General features: G+C 34.9%; 1 pseudogene; it reads left to right on the plus strand.

The window, feature by feature from the left end:
- The first annotated feature begins 10,133 nt into the window (after window positions 1–10,133).
- LOC120131247 lies at window positions 10,134–13,261 on the plus strand (annotated as a pseudogene).
- The last annotated feature ends 1,942 nt before the right edge of the window (window positions 13,262–15,203 follow it).

Genomic DNA, 15,203 nt, shown 5'->3' on the forward strand with positions numbered 1-15,203 from the left:
GATTTATTAGTAGTTCAAATTTATGTTGATGATATAATATTTGGCTCTACTATTGATGCTCTTTGCCAAGAATTTTCTAAGCTAATGCAAAGTGAATTTGAGATGAGCATGATGGGGGAGCTCTCATTTTTCTTGGGACTCCAAATCAAGCAAAGAAAAGATGGCATCTTCATCAATCAAGCAAGGTACGTCAAGGATATGCTCAAGAAGTTTGGACTGAAAAACGGGAAACCTCATGCCACTCCAATGAGCTCATCAACAAAGCTTGACAAAGATGAAGGAGGTAAATGTGTGGATGTTAAATTGTATAGGTCAATGATTGGCTCTTTGCTCCATCTAACCGCAAGTAGATCGGATATTATGTTTAGTGTTTACTTATGTGCTAGACTTCAATCATGCCCTAAGGAATCACATTTACTAGCTTTTAAGAGGATCTTTAGATACCTTAAGGACCTCATAGTTTAGGACTTTGGTATCCTAGAGACTCTAGCTTTAGCTTGCATGCCTTCTCAGATGCGGATTATGGAAGATGCAAATTAGATAGGAAATCACCTCTGGTACTTGTCAATTCCTAGGAAATATGTTGATTTCTTGGTTTTCAAAGAAACAAAATTGTGTTGCATTATCTACCACTAAAGCGGAATACATTTCAGCCTGTAGTTGTTGTGCACAAGTTTTATGGATGAAACAATAACTTTTTGATTATGGAATTGAAGTAGGTACTGTACCTATCAAGTGTGACAATACTAGTGCTATTTGTCTCTCTAAAAATCCCATCCAACACTCTAGAACTAATCATATTGAAATTAGACATCACTTCATTAGAGACCATGTCGCTAAGGAAGATGTAGTTCTAGAATTTGTTGATACTTTGCACCAATTAGCGGATATCTTTACAAAACCTTTAGACAAAGAAATATTTTGGACACTTAAGAGAGAATTAGATTTAACTGACCTATCTTTACTTAGTGTTTAAAAAATAATTTTAGCACTTTTAAATTAGATTTGAAAATGCTTATAAAATAACATTTTTGAATGCATTCTATACTAATAGCTAGGGGGAGTTTATGATCTTTGGTGAGAATTAATTATATGTTCAAATGTAGTTTAAGGATAAAATTGATTGATTGAACATGATTAATTTTCAATATATGAGTTGCCAATACCACTAGAGCTAAATATTTTAGCATTTTAAGTGTTTTAAATTGATTTTTGACATTTTTGTGCATAATACATCGATACACTATCCAGTGCATCGATGCATCCTATGAATGTGCATCGATACATCATGAAGGTGCACCAATGCACTGCTTGAATGTGCATCGATGCACTCAGCAATGCATCGATACACCCATCGGGTTTTGGGTATTAAAACCCTATTTCTTCTTCATTCTCTCAAAGCCCTTAAAACTACTCAAACCGTCTGTTCACTCTCTTTTCACTCCAAATCTCTTCTTTGCCTCAAATCAACGTATTCTTGTCGGATTTTGATCATTTTTCAACTCCAAATCCTGCTTGCATCATTAAATCGTGCAAAACAACATCACATTCCTCTCAATCCGAAATTTCAAGTAAATTTTTCTAAAACTCATGTTTTATTGATTTTTGGCTTAGGACTAGTTTTAATTAGTTCTAGGATGAAGATTACATCGGGCATTGATTATTTAGTGTTTAGAAACTAAATTTTACAACCAATTTCGTCAAAAACACTCTTTTTTTAAAAAATTTTTGAAAATTTCGAAATAAATAAAATTATATTATTTCGAAAATCATTGATTTAATTTAGATGTTTTTGATTCAATTATGTTGTTTTCATGAAAACTATACGTGCTATAAATTTTTAAACATTATTTTCAAAATAGTTTTCAAAACATTGCCCATTAGGATTCGGTTTAAAGAATCTTGAAATATTGCAGACTCAATTGAGTTTTGGGATTGATTGAATTGCATACATGTGTTTTTAATATGCATGTTACCTATCTGTAAACCATGTCAAACCCTAAATGACCTAGGTTCTCTTCAGGTCGATCAAACCGCCCTCATATTCCTCCTCCACCATAAAATCCAAACCCAAATGAACTCGAGTTAACGATTCTTAACTCTTGCTTCAACCAACCCGGTCATCGTAGAGTTGAATTATATGATAGGTTCGTTAGTCATTTTCAATCCTACAAAATTCGAGAGGAATGTATCCCTTTCATTCAAGCAATGGAAGATATTAACTTTAAATATCTTCCTGTTCTTCGTTCCTAGAAATTTGATAAGTTGTGCCAAATTCAACCCATTGTCTATCAACAATTAGTTCACATTTTTTTACTCAGATGCGATATGTGTTCAAAATGCTAGTCAAACTACAACCATAGGCATACAATCCTATCTCTTAGGAGAAGTCATTTTTATCAATTCAAAAATAATTACTGATGTTTTCGGTTTAGACCATGGTGGAATAGATAATGAAAAAGATCTTCTGGCTACTCCCTATAAGTCTAATTATAGTGTTAGTACCTTACGAACTCATCACAATCGTTTTCTTCATTTAATGATCTCTTGGTGGTTTAGACAATCCGAAGGTAGGTACTCAAAACTTAGAGTCATTGATTTATGGTGGATACATTGTATCCAACATAATAAGAAAATTAATTTGCCACAAATTATCTTTGGTGAGCTTGTCGACACCGTAAACACCATTCCTTCCAAAAATGTCAAAACTTTAGTTTACGGGTGTCTTCTTTCTAATCTATTTATCTGACTACGGCTTAAGGTCTCGGTTGAAATTAACATGCCTCTCTAAAACCAAATCAACCTAACTTCTTAAAGAAAGCCGGATGGAAACAAGATAAGGTAACAGGTCAATGGGAATATAGACCCACTGAGCAAACTCTGGGAGCTAGTTCTTCACGAGCTCCTCCTGCACCTAGCTCTTCTCGTGCTCCATCTCCACCGGCACCAGCTGCAGACGATGATCCAAAGTTTCAACAACTTATGCAAGATATTGACGATCACGTACCAAACGATGAGCCAGCACAGCAAGAGGAACAAATGCCTCCATATTTTCGATCATTTATGGAGTCATTTGATCTGAGGTTTGCTTCAATGGAATCTCAACTAACTGAGTTTCAACGGGAGATGCGTGAACGTATGGATGCTCTCATATTTGAAGTGTGAGCACATTATCCTCCTCCCGATCCTCCTATGGCTGACTAGACCTTGCCTTGCTTTTGCTTTCGTGGATTTAGAACTTATTGTTTTAACATTTTGAATGTTTGTGGATTGTTTATGTTGTTTGAATGTTTAACTTTGAACGCTTGAGCTTATATTTATATATTTGGTTTTTGAACTTATATTGGTTTATTAGATTTTTGCATCATTTACATATGACCAATTTTACCATTTCACATTCGTTTATTATGAATATTGAATTATGAAACTAATGACTACCCTTTCTCTTGATTGTGGTCTTAGCAGCTTACCCTATATTTACAAAAATCAATTGACTATGTTTTTTAAAAATCTTCTTTAAAAACGTTTTATAGAGTCTTTTAGATTTAACAAAAAGGGGGGAAAGTAAGATGTATTATAGTAAGGGAGAGTAATAAAATTGATTTCAAAAATAATTTTCATAGAAAATCTTAAATTTACTCAAATATTTTGTTATATCAAAAAGGGGGAGATTGTTGAAAACATTTTGATGTTTCGATATAACAAAGTAAGTTAAATGAATTTTAAGATTTTACAAATGATTTTCTAAGTATATTCGATACAATTATTCAAATATCAAAATATTACTCCAAATCTTTCAAAGTTTAATTTTAATCCTTACTAAAGTGTAAAATTGTGTTTTATACTTAAAATATTTTTGAAACAATTTTCCCAAAATATTTTGAACAAAAAACGAGCCAAAAATCAAATTTGTGAAGGTATGCACCGATGCACTCATTGATGCATCGATGCACACCCCATTTCGAATGCATTTTATGCATCGATGCACTGACATGCATCGATGCACTCAGGATTTTATGGAATAATCGAATGCACTTTATGCATCGATGCACTCCAGGCTTGTTTGAAACATCGAATGTATTTTATGCATCGATGCACCTTTAGTGCACCAATGCACTAAGTGTTCCAACGGTCGAAATATTTGAATTTTACACTTGATGCATCAATGCACCTTGACTATGCATCGATGCACACACGCTCCCAACTGATTTTATTAATTGTTTTCATACACTAACGACCCTATTAACTCCACTAATGATCCCCACGTTCATAAATGATCCAAGGAGTATTTAAACAAGCTTAGAAGCCATTGATCAACAACAATTATCAAGAATCAAGAGAGAAACAAAGAGAAAGCATCAAACCTCAAGTTTGAGCATTTTCAAGCCTATTTCATCAATATTCATCTTTGCTTTCAAGAACACTTATTGTACTCAATTGTATTTTTCTTGAGTGTTCTTTCTTTGTTCTAGAATTGTGAAAACATCTTTCATTGTGAGAATTTTCTTGTAAGTTTGCAAAATTTGTATTGTTCTCTTTGGGAGAGAGTGTTCTCAAGAATTTGGGGTATAATTCTTGAGGGATTTGTAAAGTTACTCTTTGTCCTCAAAAGAAAGACAAATTAATGAATTTGTGGGAAATCCTTAGTGTGGATAGCTAAGGTAGTGGACGTAGACTTTGGTTGAGAGAGTCAAACCACTCTAAATCGTTGTGCAAATATTTTCAATTTTCTGCAAAAGCTTCCACAGAATTTTTAATTGCCAATTCACCCCCTCTTGGTTATATTCATCGATTGATTAACTCAACACATATGCCATAGTTTGGTAGTATCATCAAAGGACTCAATAGAATGAACTCCACCTACAACGGTACTCCCTAACAATCTATAAATATTCCCTGGAGTCATATTTCCTTTCATCACAGTCAAAGCTCCTTTAACAATCCGAATGGTTTCCCTATCCTCATCAGCCTTAGGGATAAAACCATTATTGTGCAAAGTGCCCAGAGAAATCAAATTCTTCTTCAAATCTGGGATATGTCGAATACCACACAACGTCCGAACATAACCATCATACATCTTAATTTTGACATCACCAATACCAACAATATTGCAACATCGATCATCACCCAAATAGACAGAACCAGAATTAACCGACCTGTATGTCGAAAACCATTCCTATTTGGTGTGATGTGATAAGAACATCCAGAATCAAGAATCCAAGCATCCGTCAATTGAGTCGTTAAAATAGAGAGCATATCACCCTCACTGCAATCATAATTTTCATCCTCGACCATATTCAAAGACTTGGATGAGTTATCATGCTTCTCATCAGTCTGCTTTTTCAACTTCGGACAGTCTCGCTTCATATGTCCCGCCTCTTTGCACTTGTAACAGTGAATTGTCTTCTTATCCCTAGATTTGGATCTGAAATTCCGCTTCCCAGATCATGCCTTCTCTGGCTTCCATCCACGGTCTCGATTACCCTTGACATATAAGCTATCAGCTTGAGAGCTTTCCCCTACATTCTACTTCTGCTGGTTGTGAGCCAACAAGGCTATAGTAATCTCCTTAACTTTGATAGTCTCTTTCCCATATGTAAGTGTAGTCACCAACATAATCATCGCTTTGTCGTCATCCTCAATTTTCACATCAAGCCAAGCCAAATCAGAAACGATTTGCTTGAAGAGAATCATGTGTTGCGCCAAATCATGAACATCCTGCATCTTCAGCCCATATAGTCGTTACTTTAGATACAGTTTATTCGTTAAGGATTTGGACATAAATTGACTTTCCAACTTCTTCCAAATTTCATCTGGAGACGACAGATGCAAGACGTGATACATGACCTCGTCCGCCAAATATAATCGTATGGTTCCTGTCGCTCGTTGTTTCAATTCTTCCCAATCTTCCTCCTCCATCGACGCCAGCTTTGTAGGTCGCAAAGCCTTCAGGATCCCTTGTTGCGCCAACAGATCCTTCACCTTTGTTTGCCATAATTCAAAGTTACACTGACCATCAAATTTCGCAACTTCGAATTTAGCTCCTGACATCTGATACCAATTGTTGAATAATAGAGTAAAGAAAACATAAAGAACACAAGAATTTTAACGAGGTTCTACAATGTGCTTACGTCCTCGGTGCCTTAGGCGGCACTAGACGCATAATCCGAGCACGAACTTTTCCAGCATTAAAGAAGATATTAGTGTTAAAATCGATAGTCAAAGTTAAATCCAAACAAGAATTAAATTCCAATGACTTTGGAAATTATTTCAGAGGAGAGAAGAGCAAGTTTCAAGGGTTGAGCCTTGTAGACGGTAACCGACAATAATCCCGAAATAAAATCTATTTCAAGGATCGAAACGAGTCGAGTCGAATCAAAGTAAATCTAGAGGCTATCTCTTATCATTATCTCTTTCAATTATTTATTTTTATTATTTTGTTATTTTTATTTAATTTTAGTTTATTCAATTAAATTCAATAAACTCCTTTTATTTTATTTTATAGATTTTCTAGTTAGAGATCAAATCAAATTTAATTAAAAATTTCTTAGTCCATGTGGATCGACCCTATTTCTCTATACTATTCTATTTTATTTATTTAAATTGAGGATTAGATTTATTTATTTGATGATTACAACGTTTGTTAATTACTAACATTTACAATCTAACAGTTAGATTTGTTTGCCCTATCAACTTACAAATGACCATCATTATGTAAGTCTAGAGAGAAGATATTTTCTCGAACATTCTCTAATTCATCTTCTTTAACTCTTTTATCAATCACCATATACGATTCTCCGTCCAAACTAAAAAGAGTGAATTGCCGAAAACTACCACAATCTCATTTCTCCATCAACAATGATGGACGTAGAATATATTCCTGGGGTTGTCCTTCGGTTGTACAAGATTGTTATGGTATGTTCATTTCAGGCAAAAGACGCAAGAATTCCATATCTTCCCCAGTGCAGAGAATAATAACAAAAGAATTAGTGAAAACAAATACAATTCTTAATTCACTTACAAAATAATGGGAGCTTTTTAGAAAAGGAGTGTGTGATACGTAATTCCATCACCTTTTAGCCTTTTGCATTAACAAAGCTGTCATGTCAAAATTAGGGCAACCTTTCCTTTAAGACAAAAGAAATTTCTTGTACGTTAAAACCTTTAAAAGTCTAGGCGGTCACTATTTAACAATACCCTTTGTGTTTAAGAGGGTTTTGCTCCCTCTCCTGGATATTGCTTTCCTCCACATGGCCACCTAATGACCAAAAGATGCTTATTTTGAAGCTTAAAAGCATAAAATGAGCGGCCCTTTTGAGTAGATAATGCCATATTTTACTTTTAATATTTACTTTTACGAGAGAGTGCCTTACTTTAAGCAAAAGAAGAAGTGAAAATTATACAAGGACCTCCAATGCAGTGTGTTCCCTCGGGGAAAGAATAAAAAAGATAACCCTCTTATCTCCTTTAGTCTTCCAAACCATGAAATCTTTGGGGTTTGCTTAAGCTTCTTTAAACAATGTTTAACCGTTATACGGGTATAGCCTAGGACAAGTATAGACCGAGGGCTGGTTGGAGGTAATCATCCTGAAAATTTTAAATTATCATATGTTTTAGATATTTTCTTTGTACTATTTTCTATTGATAATTTATTTTCGTTATATTAAAATTTTATAAGTTCATCTTCTAATATAAAATCTTCTAATATAAATTCATTCAAACGCTCCTTTTCTAGCATTTCGGAATTGCTTTGCATTCAAATAATTTGGTGCCCCCTTTGTATGTCTTTTTAGGCAGACAAAGGTAGAGAAGAAGACTCTTTTTGACTGGAGGGGTGCTGAGAAAAATACTCACGCAGAAAAGAACAAACAATTGAGAGTTTTGGATTATTTGTTGCTGTAAGGAACTCCTTGGGTCCTACTTCCCTACCAATTTGTCTACACCACTTACCTACAAATCATATGATTGTTTCATCACCCATGTAGGGCAGTACAATTCATGTAATGTAATGTTAATTATGTACCTACTGAACCATTAAGAGACCTCAGTGGTAGAAGAGAGTATTATTTTCCTCTAGGGTACGAGCAATTGTGTCTACAGAATGTATATACATTCATTGTCAACTGGCTAAGAAAATTCTTAGGTTGATTCGGGATCCTTTTGTTCGTTAAACTCATGGTTACAAATATGGATATATGTTCTATGACCTCAGTAGTAAAATGACTAAAACCAGATATGATGTTTGCATTATTAGATTTTAACTTTGTGTTCATTTGAGCCTAACTTTGACTGTTTTCCATGGAGACATTTGAGACTGGAAGTATTAACGGTAAGCATGGGTTTTGCATTAAAAAAAGTAAAAGTTAGATTGAGATGATTGATGAATGAAAGGGATATCTCTCGTTATTTGTGTAAGGAAAATATGCTTTGATTTTGGTTATATAGGATTCCAAAATGTACGTATCTAGTGGTGTGAGTGTAGCTCTTCTTTCTATGTAATGGCACGCTGTAACTGAGGAATATAAGAGCAGTAGTGAATTAAAATGGTCCAGGAGAAGGCAGAATCCAATATAGTATTTTGCATGGATGATGAGCAATATGTGCCACTGCATTAAAAACTTCAATATGAATGTTTCTATAAGAGCATGCATTCTTTAAGGCTTTCTTATTAGGAGCATTTATATAACACTACAATAGTCCATGTAATTGGTTATGGTAGAAAAAGAAAAGAAAAGCATTGGCCCTATGGCTATAGGGACTTAGGGACCCTTCTAATGTGATTTTGCTTTTTTACTTGATGATTTGTTCCTTAATTTTTCTCCCTATTTTTGAACTAAAGAGGGCCCAAAAGCTCCACTAACTTTGCGAAATAATGAAGAGACAGGGTGGGACTTGGGGAAGTAGAATGTTTTGTGCTTTGGGGGCTGTGTATTTCTTAATAATCCCAATGCCAAACATATATATATGGTATGTACTTGGGTTATAAGAGTGTTATGGATTCGGAGTCCAATGTTATAATTTCGAAATATTGTTCTATTTAGTTGTCATTATTTCTTGATAAGATAATTAATAAATTTATTTATTAACGGTCTCATTTATTTACTTTGTTGGTCTATATTTAAACATTGATAATCTTAAGTTTGATATCAACACGCATAAAGGATGATATATAAAACCCTATGTTAAGAAAGAGAAAAGGATCTCTCTCCTCCTTGACTTTCATATCCTTGAGTTATTCTTCATCTTTTTATACCAATTGTCTACCACCACAAATATATCAATAGTGATTTTTCATTTAAATCAGAAAGGATGAGCCGTCGATCATGCATAACTTATTTATTTCTATCAACAAAAGCTATACATCTTCAAAAACCTAAATCTATTTACTAAGGAAATCAAATTATATAATTTAGTCATAGTGAAAAAGAGAAAAAGGAGAGAGAGGATAAGAGTTCCCCATTCCTTTAGGCTCATCACATATACAGTTCCCATTCTCTTTTGTGGTGACTCCTCGGTTTTGGAAAATTCAAATTCACTGCAAAAGCTTCCTTTCTTCCCTCTAGTCTCACTTTAGAGCCACCAATTTGTTTGCCTAAAACTCCACATTTCCCCATGCTTTCATACGCTTAATCATTTCATATTACAAGCCTCTTTCGTCCCTTTTCCATTAACTATGCTATTGTAGACCAAAATTATCTATTTTGGTTGTCTGCACTGCACCTTGAAGGTAAAGACTGAAGAGTCTCCTGTTGATATTTTTACGGTAAATTTACCATAGTGTTGAGTTACTTAGAATGTATATATAAATATATAAGTTTTGAATAAAAGAGAGAGACCCACTTAGTATATATTTTATGAAAATTAAGATGGAAAAGAGAGAGAGAGCAAGCTGAGGTGCCTTTGATACTGCTGCACCCTTGCTGCTTGTCAGCACATGCATTCCACTTTCCACTACAAAATCGACTTTGGACCCCAAAATTTAACCTCACCTACAAGAAAAGCATAGCCCACCATCTCATATATTTCACTCTCTCTCATCCATCACCACCAACAAATCTCTCAATATGCTACTTGCTAATCCCTTCAACCACTACTTCCTACTATAAAATTCTTAATACCAAAACCCAATCTCAAGATTTTGATCCTCTTTCATGCTGTTCAAGCTCCAGCGTCCCATGAAACTTCAAGTTTTCAAACTTTCCTTCATCTAATTATTTTGTTTTTAAGGGCCCTTTTAGTTCATAGTTTTGTAGAAAAATAGGTATTGGGAGAGACGACATGAGAGCCGGGCGTTGCACGATGCAACAAGCTCTAACGAATGAGGCTGCTAACGTCGTAAAGCAAGCTGTTACTCTAGGTAGACGGCGTGGCCATGCCCAAGTCACTCCCCTCCATGTAGCTAACACCATGCTTTCAACTTCCACGGGTCTGCTCCGTACGGCTTGTATTCAATCCCAATCCCACTCCCATCCCCTTCAGTGTCGAGCCTTAGAGCTTTGTTTCAACGTCGCTCTCAATCGCCTCCCCACTTCATCTTCGAGTCCCATGTTGGGAGCTCATTCCCAATACCCTTCCATCTCTAATGCCTTGGTTGCTGCCTTCAAGCGTGCTCAGGCTCACCAAAGGCGTGGATCCATTGAAAACCAGCAACAGCCACTGTTAGCAGTTAAGATAGAGCTGGAGCAGCTCATAATATCTATTCTAGATGATCCCAGCGTGAGTAGAGTCATGAGGGAAGCCGGTTTCTCTAGTAGACAAGTCAAAAGCAACGTCGAACAAGCCGTTTCCTTAGAAATCTGTTCTCAAAGCGCTCCTTCGGTAAACAGAAAATCTAAGGAAAGTAGCAACACTAATTTAGTTCTCTCTCAATCTCCTACTGCTTCTCAAGTTGCAAATAACAAATCAGGGAAACCACGAGGATCAGATCCAATAATCAGGGACGAAGATGTCATGTTTGTGATAGAGAATTTGATGAACGATAAGAGAAGAAGTTTTGTGGTCGTAGGGGAGTGTGTTTCTAGCATAGGTGTACTTAACGCTGTGATTGACAAAGCTGATAAAGGAAACTTTCCTCAGTCTTTGAGAGATGCTAAGTTTGTAAACCTTTCTTTCTCATCTTTTGTGCATCTAAATAGAGTTGAGGTTGAGCAAAAGCTTGAAGAGTTAAAAAGCAATATTATGAATTGTTTAGGAACAGGGATTGTTTTGAATCTGGGAGATCTCAAATGGGCTATTGAGTATAGGGCAAGTTCAAGTGAGCAAAGTAGGGGGCTATTACTGTCCAGTGGAGCATATGATCATGGAGGTTGGGAAACTATTGGTATCTGATATTGGAGAGAGTGGAAGGTTTAAACTCATGGGGTTTGCCACTTTCCAAACTTACATGAGATGCAAATCTGGCCATCCATCACTAGAAACTGTCTGGGGTTTGCATCCTCTAACGGTTCCTGCAGGCATCTTACGCTTCAGTCTCATCACTGATAGGTAAAAAACTAATCTTTGCATGAAGCTTTTGAAATACACACATACGAGTTATTATTGTTTTAACCTTTGGGTCTCTTTTTTTTCCTTCAGCGATCTGCAAAGTCGGGACACAAGCAAGAAAGTTGAGAACGGGTCAAGCTGGTGGGTTTCGGTTGATAATTTAGGATATGAGAAGCAACAGCTGAGTTGCTGTGCTGATTGCTCCACCAAGTTTGAAAATGAAGTTCGAAGCTTACAAAGCACAGCATGCAACAATGAGTCCACTACTTCGAGTCTGCCTCCATGGTGTAAACCATACAAGGATGATAACGGAGGTCTTGGTACCAATGATAAGGTTATAATCACATTCCTCAAATATCTGTAAACCAAATTATTGTGTCCAAACCATACACAAAGCTGAAAACTAACTTTTTCTTTTGCAATTTGTGTGTTTTCATTTTTCATTTTCTCTACTAGGACTCTGCCCCGGTCAGAGAACTTTGCAAAAAGTGGAATTCGTTTTGCAATTCGGTTCATAAATTACAGCCATATTCGCTATCAGAAAGAACCCATACGTTCTCTTCTCTTTCACCTCCTTCTTCTACTTCATGCTTTTCGAATGACAAGCAATACCCTCATTTGCAACCCCAACACCATGATTGGCCTGTGGTTGAAGATAGACAGTCTTGGAGAGACCACCATTTTTGGATTTCCGAAACAGTTGAAAAGACTGTTGATCACACCAGTGCTTTGAGATTATACATCCCAGAACATAATTATAAGGACCTTAAACCATACTTATCCTCAAACCCTAATTCCACCCCTAACTCAGCTTCTTCCAGTGATGTGATGGAGACGGAATATGTTCACAAGTTCAAGGAGCTAAATGCTGAGAACTTGACAACCCTTTGTTCTGCATTGGAAAAGAAGGTGCCATGGCAGAAGGATATAGTTCCCGAGATAGTAAGCACAATCTTAAAATGCAGGTCAGGGATGATACGAAGAAAATGGAAGTTGAAGGATGGTGAGCCTAAAGAAGAAACCTGGTTGTTTTTCCAAGGTGTTGACGTTCAAGCTAAAGAGAAGATAGCAAAAGAGTTGGCTAGGCTTGTTTTTGGATCACAAAACAACTTCGTCTCCATTGAATTAAGCAGTTTCTCATCTAAAAGAGCCGACTCGACGGAAGATAGGCGAAGCAAGAGATCAAGAGAGGAAAAAAGTTACAGTTACATCGACAGATTTTCCGAAGCAGTGTCGAGTAACCCACACCGAGTGTTCTTCATTGAAGATATTGAGCAATCCGATTACACCTCTCAACTGGGGTTCAAAAGAGCTATTGAGAGAGGGAGAATAAGCAAAGAAAATGGAGAAGAAGCTATCCTTAGTGATGCTATCATCATTTTGAGCTGCGAAAGCTTCAGCTCAAGATCAAGAGTTTGCTTTCTTCCTGGGAAGATAAAATCGGACGGTTCTTCCGAGGAAGAAAAAGTATCTGCATCGGAGGAGACAACTGGTCCTCGCGTCTCATTGGATTTGAATATGTCTATTGACGATGATAGTCTCGAAGAGCAATCAATCCATTATATTGGGCTTCTTGAATCTGTTGACAGGAGGATCGTTTTCAAAATCCAGGAATTATAGAGGATTAAAAAACGGCATAAACTTTTCAAGTGGTTAACTTCACCATTTCGTTTTTCTTTTGTTTGTTTTTTTTTTTTTTTTTGTTCAGATTGTGTTTAGATTCTCAGACATTCCTTAGAACTGGATTAATAGAAAATAGATATTACCTGCTTCTGTAAAGTTATGCTCATTGATCATCTTCTACTCTGAAGCATGAATCAAATTTCAGTTTAAAACAAGAGTATATTTACTATTCGTATCAAATACTATTAAATTATTTGGATATAATATATATCATAGAAGTACGAATCAAACGACGTTAGTGGTTAAAGATTTTGTTATTATCCTTTAAAGTTTTAAATTCGAGTATTATGTATATAGGAGTATAATCGTTCATTGGACTAATAATGCAGGAGTATCGTGTATGCAGGGGTATATTTGCCGCAGCACACGCTCGTTAAACTAGTTTATGTAATGGAATCGGATTAAACTCGAACAACGCATGAATCAAGTGGTAATAATGAGATCTATATATATTAAATATTTATTGGATCTTCGTAAAGTTCATTATTGTCTTTTCTCTTTATTCACTCGTAATTATTGAAATAGGATAAAGTACTAAGTTTTGGTTTCACTGAGACAGTGAAAGAGTAGGTAAAGATTAAGGATTCGAGTCTTTGAGTATTCATATTCATTTTTTATCCCATACGTTATCTCTATATTTTATTTTAGTTTAAATCTTATTATGTGTGAATCCTCTCCAAATATATTACGATTATTAGTTCAATTATAATTTATAACGACTAATTATAAAGTTAGTATGTTCGGCTTTTCATTACTTAAAATTGTAATTTTATTTTGTAATTGTAACTTCAAAAAACAATATTTAGTCACTGAACTTGACAATTTTTCTAACTTGATTTTTAATTTTTTTTATATTTATCTCTAATTTTGAATTTTTCTTTATCATTTTGATGTCGTGATTCTTTCAGATGGTGTCACGTGACACAATATCAATGTGTTACAATATCTAAATGGTTAAAAAATATATTAAGTTCAAGTATTAATGTGAAAAAAATTAAAAATCAACATGAAAAAGTTATTTACTTCATCTTTATTAAGAATATTTTTTCAAATTTAATTTAAAATTTTCTAATGACAAATTTATCATATATATTTTCTTTGATTCTTTGAGCAATAAAGGTGTAAATTAAATATATTATTCAAACGAAGCACAATCTCTGCATGTATTATATTTTATTACGAAATTTATAGGCATTGCTAAGTGAAAATTGTTACATATGTGATACTCGAACCCGACACCTTAAAAAACTCTCATTATTTTGACAATGAACGTTTATATCCTTACATATGTGATACTCGAACCCGACACCTTAAAAGATAACAATAAATCCTTTAATCACCGAAGTCGCATGATTCGTGCATGAAAGATGTTTTCAAATAGTATTCTTTCACAGTTGCAATTTGTAAATCTTCTATGGGTTTTTAGAAATGGGTCCCTGTGCCTTTGTTTTTTTTTTTTCCCTTTAATGATTCTACCCATTATAGAAATGTTTTAGTGACGCAAATGGGACGCTTCCACTCAGTGTATGTATATAATCAACATGGTGATAAAGATTCATTTCTATCACCTTGAAAAAGCAAATGAGTAATTATTATATCTTCATTTGTAATGTGATTGTTTTGTTTCAATTCTAACTGTAAAACTCATCTCAAAACATGATTCTAATCCTTGACTACTATATATCTATTCATCTTTACAAAACTAATGACATCCATACTATACATTTTTTGTTTTGTTTTATTTTTCTATTATAATTATATTATATTCAAATATTTGTTTGTAATGTTTAAAAGAGTGTAAAGGCATGTAAGTCCACGTTGGAAAGAGATGCCCTTCTATATGTGTTTATAAGAAGTCCGTCTTTACCTTGTTGAATATAGAGTGGCAAGACCCTAATATGTGTACCGCCACTGCAATCATCCGGTTGGCTTGGGTTCTGTCCATGTTAACACATATATTTTTGACACATGTCGCACACATATTATCTTTTTCAGAAAAAAAATTCATAAGAATTTATCCTTTAGAATTTTAGAGG

Source organism: Hibiscus syriacus, unplaced genomic scaffold (genome assembly GCF_006381635.1).
Source record: "Hibiscus syriacus cultivar Baekdansim isolate YM2019G1 unplaced genomic scaffold, ASM638163v2 tig00110551_pilon, whole genome shotgun sequence".
In the NCBI taxonomy this organism is placed as follows: Eukaryota; Viridiplantae; Streptophyta; class Magnoliopsida; order Malvales; family Malvaceae; genus Hibiscus; species Hibiscus syriacus.